The sequence below is a fragment of the Podarcis liolepis genome (assembly GCF_965112155.1).
Source record: "Podarcis liolepis genome assembly, chromosome: 5".
NCBI lineage: Eukaryota > Metazoa > Chordata > Lepidosauria > Squamata > Lacertidae > Podarcis > Podarcis liolepis.
Window position 1 is genome coordinate 21,882,870 of NC_139556.1, and position 17,711 is coordinate 21,900,580.

Below are 17,711 nucleotides of genomic sequence, written 5' to 3' on the forward strand. Positions count from 1 at the left end.
TGGTTAACTCTCATAATTACAGCTGAACGTCTTAATGAAGAGCCAGTCAGAGTTTGCAGTCCAAGTAAACAGTCAAGAACAGCTGTCAACAAAGAATATTAAGATGGGAAGCCTCTTGGGCAACTCACATAATCAGGTTGTAGGCAGGCGCAGATGTCTGGCATTACTTTTTTATTGGATATTTCCTTCCTATCTAGATCTACATTAGACTGAATCAGATTGTGTTTACTGCATCTGTGATAATCATCTTGCTCTTCTTATCACCCAGGATACTTGACTTGGATCCACAAATCACGGAAGATAAAATGCAATGCACAGACAACTCTCCCCTGTCTCTGTGGAAACAACAAATACTGTATTTAAAATTATTAGCAGAGAGCCTGTTTCCATGATAGCATCACTTGAGATGGTTTTCTTAAAACCGATAAAACCTATTTCTAAATGTGGTTGATTTGTGGGCAGAGGGCAGAAACTGGAGGCTCATGCAGATGGTCTTTGCCCATGGTAGAGACGTCCAACCATGGATGGAAAATAGAATCATAGAATCATAGAGTTGGAATAGACCACAAGGGCCATCGAGTCCAACCCCCTGCCAAGCAGGAAACACTATCAGAGCACTCCTGACATATGGTTGTCAAACCTCTGCTTAAAATAACGTGTTGACCTCCCCTACTACAGGTCCAAAATTATCATTTGTCATGCCAGCGTTTGTGGGAGTTTGGGCAAATCATTCAGATCAGATCCCAGCCTCACAAAAGTGTTGCAGGGCTAGCAGGGCAGTGTGAGGAGCCAAATGTGCAGCACCCCCTGGAAAAAATGTACCAAGGGCCATTGTCCCAGCAGCCCCCCCCCACTACACCCCTGAGGGAGCAACTTCATTATGTGCCCATTTGAGAAAAAAACATATCAAGTAGACAGGAACTAACTTATAATCAACAAATCACAGAATATAAGGCCTATCAATAGTTATTAGCCATGATCTCAGATGGGACCCTCCACATTCATTCTTTTACCAATTGCATGTGTTTTTGTATAAATGTATTTTGTATTAATATGCTTTTATGATAGTGCATCTTTACTTATACCTAGTGCTATTATTATTATTATTATTATTATTATTATTATTATTATTATTAATATACCACCCATCTGACTGGGTTTCCCCAGCCTCTCTGGGTGGCTCCAAACAGAATAATAATAATAATAATAATAATAATAATAATAATAAAGCGATAGAACATCAAACATTAAAAACTTCCCTCAACAGAGCTGCCTTCAGATGTCTTCTAAGTCAGATAGTTGTTTATTTCTTTCACATCTGATGGAAGCGTGTTCCACAGGGCGGGCACCACTACTGAGAAAGCCCTTTGCCTGGTTCCCTGTAACCTCACTTCTCGCAGTTAGGGAACCGCCAGAAGGCCCTCGGAGGTGGACTATTTTTGTGATGGGACTCACCCTCATCTCTTTTTCCCCTCCTTTTTAAAGTACCAATGGCAGCCATTTCGTGCTGGCACCCACTGCTGATGTCAAGACCACAGTCTTAAAAGTACAGCAGTGCAACAGTAATTTAGTAACTTTGGAAATCTTATCAAACCATATTGGAAAAGCTGGCTCTTGGCATTGGCAGGATTGGCAGGAGGAGCAGCTGGTATGTTCTATGGTTAGGATAATATTCTCTTCCTAATTGTGCTGTTTTAAGTGTGCATTTTATATTTGACTTCCTCTAGCAATGTTTTATTTTGAAATCTTTTAAGATAATATTTTAGTTTGCTGTTAATTGTTTTGCTTTAAATGTATTTGGGTTTCCTCTTTAATGTTTACTTTTGGAGTGTTTCATTTTATGTTTTAATGTAGGTTGCAAACTGCTTTGAGATTTTTTCCTTAAAAATATAAAGCAGTAAGAAATGAAATTAAGAACAACAACAACAACAACAACAACAACAACAACAACAACAACAACAGTGACCGATCCATGACTGCTTTCCCATGTTGGGATTCACAACTTTTGTGAATGCATTTATTTAAGGATATATTTTTCCCTGCCTTTCTGGGACATGAGACCTCAAGGCAGCTCAAAATCAATAAGAATGTGTGTTATTGTTTTTTCAAAGTCGCCATAAATTATTAAGCTCAAACTAAAGCAGAATAAGCAGTTGCAAACAACAGAAATATAAAGCCACCCAAAATGCAAATAGGAAACAGATTACCTCTGATTAAAAAATGTGTTAATATTGAAAGTATAGGCAAAGAAGATGAATTTAGCCTTTTTTTTAAGAAGACAGTGGTGGAGAAGCTTGGGTACATGTGGAGCAAGGGAATTTTGCAGGTGGGACGCCACCAAAGAAAAGACCCCCTCTCTGGTCCACAAATATGGCTCACCTAGAATGATAAAAGCTGCCCTTCTTTACAGCTGAGCACATGATTCTTCCTTTCTCTGAGCCACCAGAGATTATTAAAATTTACTGCTGGTGAGTGAAGTGAACCGATATTACAGGAAAGAGGCCAAATGCAAAGCTCTAGGTGTCTCTATCCGGCCCTCAAGACTCTCTCCAGCCACACCCCTCTCTAGCTGTCTAGTTGGAACGTGTCCTTGAGCTGCGGTAATGCCTCTCATTTGCCTGGATGTAGAGAGATTTGTGTGTACAGAAACTCTTATTTGTGTGTCTGTCTGTGTGTGTCTGTCTGTCTGTGTGTGTGTGTGTGTGATTTGACGGTGAGGTAAAGGGACCCCTGACCGTTAGGTCCAGTCATGACCGATTCTGGGGTTGCGGCGCTCATCTCACTTTATTGGCCGAGGGAGCCGGCGTACAGCTTCTGGGTCATGTGGCCAGCATGACTAAGCCGCTTCTGGCGAACCAGAGCAGCGCACGGAAACGCCATTTACCTTCCCGCCGGAGCAGTACCTATTTATCTACTTGCACTTTGACGTGCTTTCGAACTGCTAGGTTGGCAGGAGCAGGGACCGAACAACGGGAGCTCACCCTGTCGCGGGGATTCGAACCACCGACCTTCTGATCAGCAAGTCCTAGGCTCTGTGGTTTAACCCACAGCACCACCCGTGTTCCTTTTGATTTGACGGTAGACTACAGCAAAAAAGAAAAAAAGAAAAAAGGCAAGATTTGCATTTGTTGCTCCACTCATTTTTTTGGCCCTGGCCACATCCACCACTGGGGTACACCCTCTCCACCCCAGCAGAGGTTGTCCATGAGGGAATGTCGCCCTCAGAAAGATTCCCCTGAGTAGAAAGTCCAGAAAAGTTTGCCTAAAGTGGGGCTTGGAGAATGGATCCTTCTTTCCATTGGGAATCCAAGGCCCAATTCACACATCATGCTCAAGTCAGGGTTGAGGTGATCAGTCGATTTGCAGTCCGTGTCAGTATCCGTGTGTGCACTTCCTTCCTAAGTATTATTTTAAAACCCACACCTCAAAGCATCCCAAATGCTTCAAGGACCTATTTTCTCACAAAATATAATCTCTAAACACATTTCCTCTCAGGGTCTACATTTCTAAACCAGTGTGATCCCAGGAAGGGGGTTATTATGCATTTTTATTATATGCATTTTGGCTCCTGCTATGATGAAACATCTGAGGAATTCCACAGCAGACCCAGAGAGTTTCACAAAAGCCAGCATAAGATGGTGTTGAAGGCAGAAACTGAAGACACCCTTCCCAGCTTTAACTCCTGCTCTTGATCCAGTTGTTGTTGTTGCTTAAAAGCCAAGGAAGGTCTAAAATGTGAACTCATGGCCTGCAATCAGAAGCCTCGATGTCCACTCCTCCAGATTTAAGTCTCCAAATAAGAGCCATCAGGATGATTTCTCCTTCTCAGTTGTCGGTTTCACCCTGGCAGCCTGCCTTTAAGACCTACCACTCCAGATGTGCAGCACTGACCCCACCTGTCTGTGATTATGTGCTTTAAAATGACTGCTTATGTATAGTCTGTGTTTCACTGTTTCCAAGCTATATGGGAAGTGATGCTTTCTCCAGTAATGGACACCATTCACAGCAGGAGATTTCTTGTTTTTTATTAGAAGCCCTGGGTTACGTCTATAAAGTGCTGAAAGCAGTAGTTAACCATTGCCTCAGCAGCCAGTTCTTCCCAAATGCAGAAAAATGTGCAGGTCAGCATTCTTTGCTCTCTGGGTTTCATCTCTCATGCGCATGGCAAGTGTCTCATTTGGAGCATGTGTGTGTGTGTGTGTGTGTGTGTGTGTGTGTGTGCGCGGCGCGTGAATGTCTGCTAGGGGGAACTGGTAGGGTGATATACAAATAGGAGGCAGCACACAGAGAAGGACCTCGGATTATGATCTCAGGGTCCAGGTAGGTTCATATGGGGAGAGGCAGTTCTTGAGGGACGGCGGTCCTCAGGCTTTTCCCAGGCTTTTTAGGTATTGCTCCTGTTGAAAGTTTTCATGCCATTTCAAATAATGGGATTATTGTTTCTTTTATCCTTGCATTTGCATTTACATTCTGCTAACTGCTCTGACTATGCAAAAGCATTGACTATGCAAAAGCCTTTGACTGTGTCCACCACAGCAAACTATGGCAAGTTCTTAAAGAAATGGGAGTGCCTGATCACCTCATCTGTCTGTGGGACAAGAAGCTACAGTTAGAACTGGATATGGAACAACTGATTGGTTCAAAATTGGGAAAGGAGTACGACAAGGCTGTATATTGTCTCCCTGCTTATTTAACTTATATGCAGAATTCATCGTGCGAAAGGCTAGGCTGGATGAATCCCATGCCAGAATTAAATTTGCCGGAAGAAATATCAGCAACCTCAGATATGCAGATGACACAACCTTGATGGCAGAAAGTGAGGTGGAATTAAAGAACCTTTTATTGAGGGTGAAAGAGAAGAGCACAAAATATGGTCTGCAGCTCAACATCAAAAAAACAAAGATCATGGCCACTGGTCCCATCACCTCCTGGCAAATAGAAGGGGAAGAAATGGAGGCAGTGAGAGATTTTACTTTCTTGGGCTCCATGATCACTGCAGATGGTGACAGCAGCCATGAAATTAAAAGATGCTTGCTTCTTGGGAGAAAAGCAATGACAAACCTAGACAGCATCTTAAAAAGTAGAGACATCACCTTGCCAACAAAGGTCCGTAAAGTAAAAGCTATGGTTTTCCCAGTAGTGATGTATGGAAGTGAGAGCTGGGCCATAAAGAAGGCTGATCGCCGAAGAATTGATGCTTTTGAATTATGGTGCTGGAGGAGACTCTTGAGAGTCCCATGGACTGCAAGAAGAACAAACCTATCCATTCTTAAGGAAATCAGCCCTGAGTGCTCACTGGAAGGACAGATCGTGAAGCTGAGGCTCTAATACTTTGGCCACCTCAAGAGAAGAGAAGACTCCCTGGAAAAGACCCTGATGTTGGGAAAGATGGAGGGCAGAAGAAAAAGGGGACGACAGAGGACGAGATGGTTGGACAGTGTTTTTCAAGCTACGAGCATGAGTTTGACCAAACTGCAGGAGGCAGTGGAAGACAGGAGTGCCTGGCGTGCTCTGGTCCATGGGGTCACGAAGAGTCGGACACAACTGAACGACTAAACAACAACAACAAACTGCTCTGAGCGTCTCCTTGTGGAGGAAAAAGTAGGATGAACGTTTTTGAAATAAATACAGTGGTACCTCGGTTTTTGAAAGTAATCTGTTCTGGAAGAATGAATTGTTTGAAAACCGAAAATTCAGTATGGAAGCCTCAAAACGGAAAACTCAAAACGGAAAACTCAATACAGAAGCCATGTTTCCTGTTCAACTTCCGAGACGCGTTCGAAAACCAAAGCATTTACTTCCGGGTTTACGGCGTTTGAAAATCGAAATGTTCGTCAATAGAGACATTCAAAAACTGAGGGACCACTGTACATGCATTCGAGGTACCCCCTCCATACTGTTGGGAAACTGCCAGGGAGATAGTGTCCATCATGAGCCCCCAAGCTGGAGTTCTGGACGTCCATCGGCCTCCCGTACTCATGCAGATCCAACAGTTAGAGGCACAAAGCCTTTGGAAATTCTTAGCCACATTCCTAGGCTGGTGCACCCTCTTTATCAGCAGAAACGCAGCCAAAAGCTTGCATCACAGAAGAGCAGAAGAGCATAATTTACAGACTTTATTTAGCGTTTAACAGAACAAAAGAAAACACGTCCATTCTGTCAGCGTGTCTGAGCCGACTGCAAAAACGAAAGGAATCAGCAAACACAAACATCCTGTGATCAGGACATGCGCAGACTCTGTTGCTTACCAAAGCCTGCTCCCTTTTAAGGTGGAACGGAAATATCCTAACATCCTCCCCCTTTCCGTGTAACCTGTTGAACCTGTGGTTCACTCAATTGCAACCTTTGTACATAAACCTTTAGTTGTTCTTTGTTAACAACCTTAGACAACAGATCAGCAGGAATTTCATTTCCTGCCATGTAGGACACCTGAATCAGTCCTTTCTGAATACACTCTCTTGCACGATGTAGCTTAATCTGCAAGTACTTGGTTCTCTGCTTGCAACTCTCCGAGTTCAGCAAAGCCAAACAAGATCTATTGTCTTGATACACTTGTATAGGACATTTCACAGAAACACCGATGTCCTTAAACAGTTGCACCAACCATTCACAATCCATGAGTGAAAATGACAGAGCATTGAGTTCTGCTTCACAGGAACTTAGGCTCACTGTTGTCTGCTTCTTGCACAACCAGTCAAACAGGCAGTGGTTGTACATGTAGCACACTCCAGAAGTGCTTGTACCATCCGTGGTGTCACTTCCAAAACTTGCATCTGCAAAGATTTCAAGACCTCCAGTCTTCTGACTGGTGAACCTCAGCCTGTAGTGCATAGTCCCTTTCAAATAGCGGGCTATGCGCTTCAGAGCTTTCCAATCCTGAACCGTAGGATTGTTGGCATGTCTGCTAAGCAGATTACAGCTTACAGCTATGTCAGGTCTTGAACATCTGGCAATGAAATTCAGCTTGCCTAGAATGCATCTGTATAGCGTTGTGTCAGAAAACGCTTCAGCAGTACTGTCTACCTGGTAACCTGTCACCATCGGTGTGTCTGCTGGGTTTGCATCAACCAAATTCAACCTGGTTAACACATCAGCAATTTTCTGTGTTTGGTGTACCAGAAAATTACCTGCTTGGTCCCTCTCCACCTGCAGAGAAAGATAGTTGGATACCTCACCAAGATCCTTCATGTCAAAGTGCTCCTTCAGCTGAGCTAGGGTGCTTTGATAAAAAGCCTGATTCTTCCAAAACATCAGAAGATCATCAACAAAACATAAACAATACAGTTTGTTTTGCCCCTCCTCCTTGACAAACACACATGGATCAGCTTTGCCCTGGTGAAAACCTAGAGAAAGCAATGTCTCAGTGAGTTTTGTGTTCCAACACCTGGCACTCTGCTTGAGACCATATAAGGATTTCCGCAGTTTACAGACCATTCCCTTCTGTATCTCCATCCCATCAGGTGGAAGCATGAACAGCTGTTCATTCAAAATCCCGTACAAAAAAGCTGTATTAATGTCGTGGTGGGAAACATGCAGTTTCTTCTCCGCAGCGATCTTGAGCATCAGCCGAATGCTCTCATATTTGACTGTGGGTGAGTAGGTCTCGTGGTAATCCTGTCCTGGTACCTGTGAAAAACCTCTGGCAACTAATCTGGCTTTGTGTCTGACTACCTTGCCATTCTGGTCTGTCTTGGCCTTGAAGACCCATTTGCTGCCAACCAGTCTCATTCCTGGGACTACCGGTACCAATTCCCAAGTTTGGTTCCTGTTCAAGGAATCAACTTCAGCCTTCATGGCATTAAGCCAAGGCTCAGCATCTTTAGAGGTTAACTCCTGAACCTCTTTGAAGCTTGAAGGTTCCCATACCTTCTCTGAGCTACTAAGAACAGCAGTTGCTGTCTTAGCAAACTCATCAGCATACCTCTTTGGAGGTCTGCCTTTGGTCGCCCTTTCAGATCTGCGTACTAGACGCAAGTCTTCTGGACTCATCTCCTCTTTCTTAGGAGAAAAGTGACCAATGGTGAACAGTGGTTCTTCCAGTTCATTGTCAGACGCATCAGATGGTCTGACTGAGGCCTTTGCGCTCTGGTAGTCTGCTGTGTCATCACTTTCACTGACATCAGCAGCCGCGCCGCCCACTGAACTGGAATCCGAACTCTGATCATCATCATCATCATCATCATCATCATCATCCTCATCCTCATCATCAGCAGCTTTCTCATCTATAGCTGCTTGCTTGACATCACCTTCATCCTCCTCTGGGTAACTCTGGAAAATTCCCACATTTTCCCCCCACTTAGGATTGTACTCAACACTCCTTGTGAACTTAATGGACTTAGAGTCAGTCATCCATACCCTGTATGCACCTTTTTCGTACCCCATGAACAAACCATGTGCCCCACGCTTCCCAAGCTTGTTGGTTTGTTGTGTGCGTACCCACATGTCCGAACCAAAAATTCTCATGTGTTTGGTGTTGGGTTTCTTGGCAAACATCTTCTCATAGGGGGTACAGCCAATGGGTGATGACAATCTGCGATTAAAGGAATAAACAAAATTCCCCAAAGCCTCCCCCCAAAACTTATCAGGGAGATTGGCATCATGCAACAAGGTTTTGATTCCTTGCAGCAATGTTTGATTTGCTCTCTCCGCAAGCCCATTCATCCATGGCGATCTGGGCGTTGACATGTCATGCTGGATTCCCTTCTCAGTCAGGAAAGCTTCAAACTGCTGAGAAGTAAACTCCCCGCCCCGATCAGTAAAAAAACAAGAAATACGTTTACCGTGCACATTTTCCAACCAAGCACAGAATTCCTTAAACTTTGGAAACGCTTGCGATTTCTGTTCGAGCAAATACACATGAATGTACCTGGAAAAAGAATCAATCAGAATCATGAAGTACCTTGCTCCTCCTATAGAGGGCGCAAGTGGACCAACCAGGTCCGCATGCACTAGCTGGTAGGGTTTGGAAGCCTGCCTGCTAGACTCCTTGCCTTTTGGCGCAACCTTCACCTTGTTCTCTGCACAGGATACACATTTCATGTGAAATTTACAGGGTTTGATGTTCAAACCTTCAACCACCTCTGGCATCTTGGCCAATGCCTTCCAAGAGAGGTGACAAAACCTTCGATGCGCATCGTGAATGCAACCTGCATGAAGAACTTTGTTAGTTTGTGCAACACAACAAGAATCAGCATTATTCACAACAACAGTGTCATCATAAGTTATATGGAACAAACCATCCATAAACTTTGCATGCAAATAGTCCTCTTTGCCTTTACTGATGACACAGACGCTCCTCTTGAAGGAAATCTGAAAACCACGCCCAGTAAGCTGTGGGACACTCAACAAGTTGCTTGCAGCGCCTGGAACATATAGTACACCGCTGATGGTTGTGTGCAAACTTGCAAGTTTCACAGTCCCTTCTCCTGCAATTTGCAACGTCCTTCCATCAGCCAGGTGGATCTCACCTTCCTGTGGCTTGAAGGAGATAAAGAGATGCCTGTCCTTGGAAATATGTCGATTCGCACCTGAATCCACAATAAATCTGCCTTTGGCTGTTGGAGCAGTCCTTACAGCAAGCAAACCCTTGTTTTCCAGCGGTTTGGGCTTTTGCAGCTTGCCCCCCTGCTGCTCCTGGCCAGCAGACTTGCCTTTAGCCTTTGGTGAAGCTGTGCCAGCAAGCAAAACCTTGCTTTCCACTGACGTGGGCTTTTGCAGCTCGCCCCCCTGCTTCTGGCCATCTGCAGACGTGCCTTTAGCCTTTGGTGAAGCTGTGCCAGCAAACAATGCTTTGTTTTTCTCTTGCGCGGGCTCTTCACCCTCCCTCTGCTCCTGGCCATCTGTAGGCATCTGTTTACCTTTGCCTTTCCGGCCTCTGCAAAGGCGATGGCCTTGGTTCTCACGAGAACCAGAGCTCTCAGCTGCCGACTCCTTGGCTCCCCCTGGAGGCTGGAATGCTGCCTGGGATGACGTGACGGTCAGCTCCCCCTGCAGCTTGCAACCGGTGCCCTCAGCATCCCTGGATTCACTCGCATTCTGGGAAACAGCTAGGACCTCCGATGCAGTCAAACTCTGGGCTGGGATTATTGGTTTGTGAGCTTTCAACAAAGCAGTCCACATTGCACGTGCAGTGGTGTTGCCAGCCAGCGTCTTAATTTCCTCAAGAGATACGGATAGGACTATTATGTCCATCGCTTTCGAATCAGCTGATTTCCATCTCTCTGTCAGAGGAACTGGGGGGGCTCCAGAAACAACATGCCACACCCCAAACTGACGCAGTAAACTCTCACACCATTTTGCCCAGGGTTCATAATTCTGCCCATGTAACTTAAGGGACTGAGCATCTCCAGAAGCTTGGAAAAACTCCATTTCCAGCTTTTGGCAGTAGCCGTGAGTCTATTCTAACTTGAAAGACTCCTTATCTTGGCAGCTCATTAATCACGAAGCCTTTTTGGCGCAGCTCCCAGGCCAATTAATCTGCCGGAGATCAAAGAAAAGCTTCCCTTCTTTCTTTCGCTTTTCCCACAACATACCTCAAACGCAGTCTGTTGCAGCTTTACTCTCCTGTAGGTGCCGTGAATCTGGGCCCGAAACCTTGTTGTTGGGAAACTGCCAGGGAGATAGTGTCCATCATGAGCCCCCAAGCTGGAGTTCTGGACGTCCATCGGCCTCCCGTACTCATGCAGATCCAACAGTTAGAGGCACAAAGCCTTTGGAAATTCTTAGCCACATTCCTAGGCTGGTGCACCCTCTTTATCAGCAGAAACGCAGCCAAAAGCTTGCATCACAGAAGAGCAGAAGAGCATAATTTACAGACTTTATTTAGCGTTTAACAGAACAAAAGAAAACACGTCCATTCTGTCAGCGTGTCTGAGCCGACTGCAAAAACGAAAGGAATCAGCAAACACAAACATCCTGTGATCAGGACATGCGCAGACTCTGTTGCTTACCAAAGCCTGCTCCCTTTTAAGGTGGAACGGAAATATCCTAACACATACACCTATGTATTAAGGCACAAGCTACCATGAGCCATGTGAAGCTTTTCAACAGAGTTTGTTCCTCTGATGGAGTTGATGGACACAGGAACTCTCCAAGGTTGTTGCTGTTTTGCCCTGCTGCCTGATAGTCGTTTAACTGGAAGGTACCAAGGACTTGAGCCTCGGACCCTATACCAGCAAAACATCTGCTCTGGTTCTGCATTGCAGTCACTCCCCTAGGGGTGGGTGAGCAGCAGGTCCTGCAGTCGGGCAGCATTTCATTTCCCCCTGCAAAAGTGAATTGCAGCCACCATTGGGTTCAATCATTGTTATATCAGTTGGGAGAGACTGAAAGTGCTTCATGGCTCAGTTGATTCTTCCTATCCATGTACAGCTTCTTGACCACTCGAATGAAATGGAATGTTGGGAACTTAAGCTGCAATCCTTACCCCATTTACAAACTCTCCAACATTTCTCTGATGAAATAGGGTTGTCCTACTCCACTATTATTATTATTATTATTATTATTATTATTATTATTATTATTTCTTGCCCATCTGGCCATGCATCTGCTGGGCAGCTTCCAACATATATAAAAGCATAATAAAACATTAAACATTTTTTTAAAAACCCTCCCTATACAGGGTTGCCTTCAGCTGTCTTCTAATGGTTGTATAGTTACTTATCTCCTTGGCTCAGGGGTCGCATAACTCCATACCCCTCAACATTTCTCTGATGAAAATAAGGACATCCTAAGTAAAAGCGGGACATCCCGGGATCAAATCAGAAACTGGGATGGCTTCTGCAAATCTGGGACTGTCCCTAGAAAATTGGGACACTGGAGGGTCTGCATTTACCTAGGAGCAAGTCCCATTAATTCAGTAAGACTTACTTTTTAGGAGACACAGGGGGAAGCTTGCTTTTAAAACATTTAATATAAATACTGCAAGAAGGTTGGTTTCAGTGATGCATTAAACTGAGAGCTGGCCCCACCAAGGAGTAAGCAAAGAGTTTCCTTATTGCATCAACATTCAGTCCGTGCTTAGAAGTGAGTCTCTCTGGTGAAGATTGGCACTCCATTATGTCAGAGATAGAAAACTCTGTATTTTGATTGTGTGTTTTTCTTGCTCCCCAAAAAGCAGTCATATCTGTTTTCAAAATGTTTTCTTTTCCCTCTTTGACCTGTTCCTGGCAGTCTACAACTTAGCGGCTAAAATGTACAATGCAGCATTCATTAGGCTTTCTCTTTAAGGGCTTACCTTTAGGTTTTCTCTTAACGTTTGATGAAATGGCAACATGGAGACAAATAAGACTGAGAGCAGTTGAAAGCAAAGGAAAAATGAGGTTCATTTCAGAGGGGTCTTTTGTTGTTGTTTTCCCCATGAGGCATTGGTTGAATTGGACCATATATATCAGTGTGAATAAGTTGCAACGGCTCTTGTTGCAGGGGTCCTTGTTCTGGCATTGGCCTGGCCTGGCCTGCATGCAGGCCCACAGCCCAGGTGGGGCTCACTAGCTTAGGGAGTAGGTGTGTGGTTCCTCAGCTGGAGTAGGTTCAGGTGAGGGTCAGATGCCTAGTCAAGCCCAGAAGCTGTAACAGGAAAGCCATCCTGGCCAGGCCTGGCGGTCAGGGTGCCGAGGGCTCATTTTGTGGGGTGCCATGAAATGTGGGGTTTTCACCGCCAAACATTTCAGGGGGGTTAATTGGACGACATGGGGTTTTAGCCAAAATCTTGACCCCTGCAGGTTAGGGCATAGAGGGCTTGTTTTCTGGGGCACCGTTAAATGTGCCGGGTTTTCAGCGAAATCTTGACCCTGCGGGTTATGGCGCCAGAGGCTCAAACGTTGCGGGGGTCTTTATTCTGGCATTTGGCTCTTCTTTAGAGCGAATTGGACGATGTCAGATTTTCGGCGACATCTTAACCCTACAGGTTAGGGCATCAAGTGCTCATTTTCTGCGGCACCGTTGGGTGTGGGGTTTTCATCACAAAACATTGCAGACAGGCTTCTGCAGGCATTTGCCGCCGCTTTGGAGCGAATAGGATGCAACAAGGTTTTTGGTGAAATCTTGCCCCCGCTGGTTTCTGTGCCAAGGTCTCAGTTTGTAGGGCACTGTGAAATGTGAGGTTTTCACTGCCAAACAGTGCAGGGGGCCTAGTGCCCACGTTTGGGCCCCTTTGGATTGAATGGGATGGTGTCAGGTTTTCGGCGAAATCTTGACATCGCAGGTTAGGGCACTGAAGAGTCATTTTCTGGGGCTTCGTGAAAATTGGGGTTTTCTTCACCAAATGTTGTAAAGGTCCTGGTTCTGCCATTTGGCACTGCCTTTGAGTGACTAGTGGTTTTTTGAAGGACAGGTGTCCCCACTGTTCTTGGTCAGCCTTTGCAATCAGAGAAAGTTCTAGGGAAAGAGGAAAAGAAAATACAGATTTTGACTTAATTCATTGTAAACACACCTGGAATGCACCCAGCTCTGTGTCTGAACACAGTCAGGATGTGCATAATCACATTGTCAATTTCATTTCATGAAAAAATAAATGTACCTCAAATTACACCATGGATTATTTGTGTAGGCCTCATATGCCCCCATAGCTGTAGTCTGAAGGAAAGCAGCAACAGCTTTGCCTAATTCTTGAAATAAGCAAAGCCGTTCATTAATTAGGCTGAACTCTTTAATAATTGCCAGCACAGTTTACATGAATCAAGGAAAAGAGTTGATGCTGAGACGTATGTGGCAATGATAACACATTTTCAAAGCCAGGAAAACATGCTGATGATGTTCACATTAAATAGCTCCCTACATGCAACTTGTGCGATCATCTCTAAATAACTTTGGAGTTCAAGATGGATTCCCACAGTGCAAAAGCTCTTTGTTGACATTTAAGTTCTGGTGGTGGGGTGAAGGGTGGAGATGTAGAAATCCAGATGCTCCAACATTTCTCTGATGAAAATAAATACATCCTATTCCATAATAATAATAACAATTTTATTATTTATACCCCGCCTATCTGACTGGGTTGCCCCGCCATTCTGGGCAGCTTCCAACATATATAAAAACATATAAAAACATCAAACACAAAAAAACTTCCCTATACAGGGTTGCCTTTGGGTGTTTTCTAAAGGTTGTATAGCTACTTATCTCCTTGTCTTGGAGGGTTTCATGACTCCATATCCTCCAAGATTTCTCTGATGTAAATAGGAACATCCTAAGGAAAAGCAGGATGTTCCAGGATCAAATCAGAAACAGAGATGGTTTCTTTAAATCCACAACTGTCTCTGGAAAATAGGCACACTTTGAGGGCCTGGAAATATCCTCCCAGTACCTGCATCACTGCAGCCAACCTGGAAAGGGTTGGGGCAGGGAAGTGGCCAGGTGAGTTCAGGGCTGCACAGGTGCCCCAAGCAGAGTCAGTCCAATAGTCCATGCAGCCCCAACTTCACTTCCACCTTGTCCCACCCAAGCCCTGTCCAAGAAAACTGCAGCAAGGCTGGTATCAGAAGGGCGGTGCTGTGTCTTTTTACCACTCAACACAAGCCACTGCTGTTTTCATCCCTTGACTTTCCAAGTCAGAACACTTGTTCTCTTACAGAAACCTGAGACAACCTGGGGAGGCCTGTATTGTAGAAGAGAGAAAGAAAGTGTGGAACTCTGTAGAACCAAAAGGAGCTGCCTTTGGTCTCTGGCTAGCTAAACAAATTTAGAGGATGAACATTAATTACTTGGCCAGTTAACCGGTTAAATGCATGTCAAAATACAACCTTTACAAAATCAAATGGCATCCTGCAAAACGTCCAATTAATCATGTATAAAGCTGTATGGATATTCTGCAGCCCTTTAGTCATTGATGGATGAAATGGTCAACGAATAGGTTAAAGCAAAAGAGTTATGGAATAACTGGGTTCTACCTAATATTCTCCACTTGAGATTTTTAGACAAACATAGTTATTTCAAGGCAGGTGGCAATATAGCCTTAAAAACACTTCCAATTTCCAATCCTCTCCCAGTAACATATTAACATATAACATATGCGGGAGGCAGTGGAAGAAAGGAGTGCCTGGCGTGCTCTGATCCATGGGGTCATGAAGAGTCGGACACAACTAAACGACTAAACAACAAAAAATGAGTTTGTGGGTACCACACTCCCCTAAATTCCTGGACCCAGTAGGGGTTAGAATTTAATCCACGCAAATGTTAATATATAAACCAGGCCAGTTTCCTGACCAGAAAATCTCCTGGAGTGATGAGCCAGTAGGAAGACAAAAGGAAAGGAAAGAGCCAATAGGAAAACATTTTCACAATTGCCCTACCAGTGCTGTAGCCTTATGAGGCTTTGCCCTCGGGTGGGAAAAATATTGTGCCTAGGAAAGGGAAGTGGGAGTCAACAGACACTCAAGGAATAGTTTCGGAGAAAAACGTTTTATTTCTACCATCCATGAACTGGTAGAAGGAGCAAGTGTGATAAGTCACAAAAAGCATGCACGAAGTTCACAGTCATGTGCACAAGCATATATACCCCTTTCCAGTTCCCTCCCGCTTTCTCCTCCCTCTGGAGTCCTGCCCATGAGTTCCTCTGAGCATGAACAGAAAGCTGTCTTAGGTTTATTGGACTCTTGGCGCCCTTCCCAGGAAAGGGCGAATGAGAAGCCGGGGGGGGGGGGTCGAGGAGCCCTGGTGGTTCAGCATGTCCAAGATGTTGCAACTGAATGAGATAAGATTCATTTCTCAGGCCTGCTATGAACAGAGCCTATTCATTAGCCTTTAAAAGGAACATTTTGCCTTTTGCCACAGCATCTTGTGAGAAAAGCAGAGAAGAGCAGAGAAAAGCTGTTTTGGATTTTTAGAAGACAAAAGGAGTTTTGGACAGTTTTGAGGCCTGGTTGATTATTGAAGCCTGGGGTGATTTCAGACAGGATTTGGGTATCTTTCCCTTCAGTGCCAAGAGAGCTAAAGTTCATTCTTATTTTACCCATACCACAGGAGGTGGAACTATGGCTTAGAGATGAGAGCCCTGCAGAACAACCCCAGGTTTGCTGTTATACCTATTTTGCTGGGGGAAGAGGGGTAGTCCGAGTACTATTATACATTTCAATGCTGAAATATACTCCACTATAGTTATCTGGTGTATTGATGGAGTGTTGCTGTTGTTGTTTTAGGGAAATGCAGTCTGGTTGGAAGGAGGGGTTGCTGTGGAAATGATTGTAACAGCAGCGGGATTCATTAAGGGCTGCAGAAGATGAAAGGTGTTGGGGAAAGAACTGAAGATTTCAATGGTTGATTGCCATGTATCATCTGGATACCAGGTCTACTTGTAGATGGGCTGCACATCTATTCACTGAAATAAGGTAAAGTACCCCTGGACAGTTAAGTCCAGTCAAAGGGAACTATAGGATTGCAGTGCTCATCGCGCTTTCAGGCTAAGGGAGCTGACGTTTGTCCGCTCCCTGGGTCATGTGAGCAGCAGGACTAAACCGCTTCTGGCACAACAAAACACCATGACGGAAGCCAGAGCACACGGAAAAGCTGTTTACCTTCCCGCCGCAGTGGTACCTATTTATCTACTCGCATTGATATGCTTTCAAACTGCTAGGTTGGCAGGAGCTGTGACAGAACAATGGGAGCTCACTCCATCATGGGGATTCTAACTGCCAACCTTCTGATCAGCAAACAACAGAGGGGGAGATCTGGATTACAAGTTTCTCGGAGGCCAGGTCAACCTAAGCCTCACCATCACCCAGCCTACCTGAAATAGTAGACCTATTCTCAGATGCTAGATATAAAAATATAAAAATATGCTCGCACAGTTGTTCATTTGGAGTATATTGGCTAAATTTGTATACCACCCTATACCTACAGGTCTTACTTAGGGGGGGGGATCTCATTTGGAAAAAAATATTGTATATGTGCACAGATGAAAGAAGGATAATAGAATCGTAGAATTGTTGAGTTGGAAGGAATCCGGAGGATCATCTAGTCCACCCCTCTGCAAAGTGAGAATATGCAGCTGTCTCATACAGGGATGAAACCTGCAACCTTGGCATTATCAGCACCACACTCTAACTAACTGAGCTATCCAGCAAGTATAGTAATCTTTGAAGTACACAAACAAATTGAACACTTTGCTCCTCTCTCCCAGCAGCAATCAATGACGTGGAGCAGCAGTCAGAAGCCACCCAGTGTAATGACATCACTTTGTGCGTTGCCATTTTCACCAGCGCTCCTGTGTTTCAGCATCACTTCTTGTCCTGCTCTTAACCCTTAAGAAGGCGAGCAGGTGGGAGAGGAGCCCGGCTCGTTTATTTCCCCCCTGCTGCTGCAAGACTGACTGCAGGATGGTTATCACGAGAAACAAGTTTTGCAAGTCACAGCACAGGCACAATATGGGCACGCCAGATGCCTTGGGATGATGGATTATAGATACAGACGAGCCGGCGCAAAAGCTTTTGCGTTACTCTCTGTGATCCCAAGTGACAACTCCACTTTCTAAACACACGAAACAGTTCGAAGTGGGCTAGCTGCGGAGGCTGCTTTGATGTCCTGCCATCACACTGAGCCGTGGAAAGCCTTGTTGTCTTCCGTAGCGAGCAGTTGAGGATATCAAAGAGAAGATGGGATGTTAAATTTTTATTGATGAATGTTTAATAGTCTGGGTTGTAAGCTGTCAGGAGTAATGCTGTAAAAGGATTCTGTGCGAATCTTGCTGTTTGCCATAGAGTGTCTGAAAGTGATTAGTCTTT

At 44.8% G+C, this 17,711-nt stretch overlaps 1 long non-coding RNA gene across 1 annotated transcript in view; it reads left to right on the plus strand.

Moving 5' to 3' along the window:
- Positions 1-15,326: 15,326 nt before the first annotated feature.
- LOC310706654 overlaps positions 15,327-17,711 on the plus strand; it is a 46,153-nt gene continuing 43,768 nt past the window's right edge. Inside the window, exons 1-3 of the long non-coding RNA XR_014526011.1 lie at positions 15,327-15,567; positions 15,604-16,002; positions 16,131-16,319. This is a non-coding gene — a long non-coding RNA (uncharacterized lncRNA). The remainder of the gene's footprint in view (positions 15,568-15,603; positions 16,003-16,130; positions 16,320-17,711) is intronic.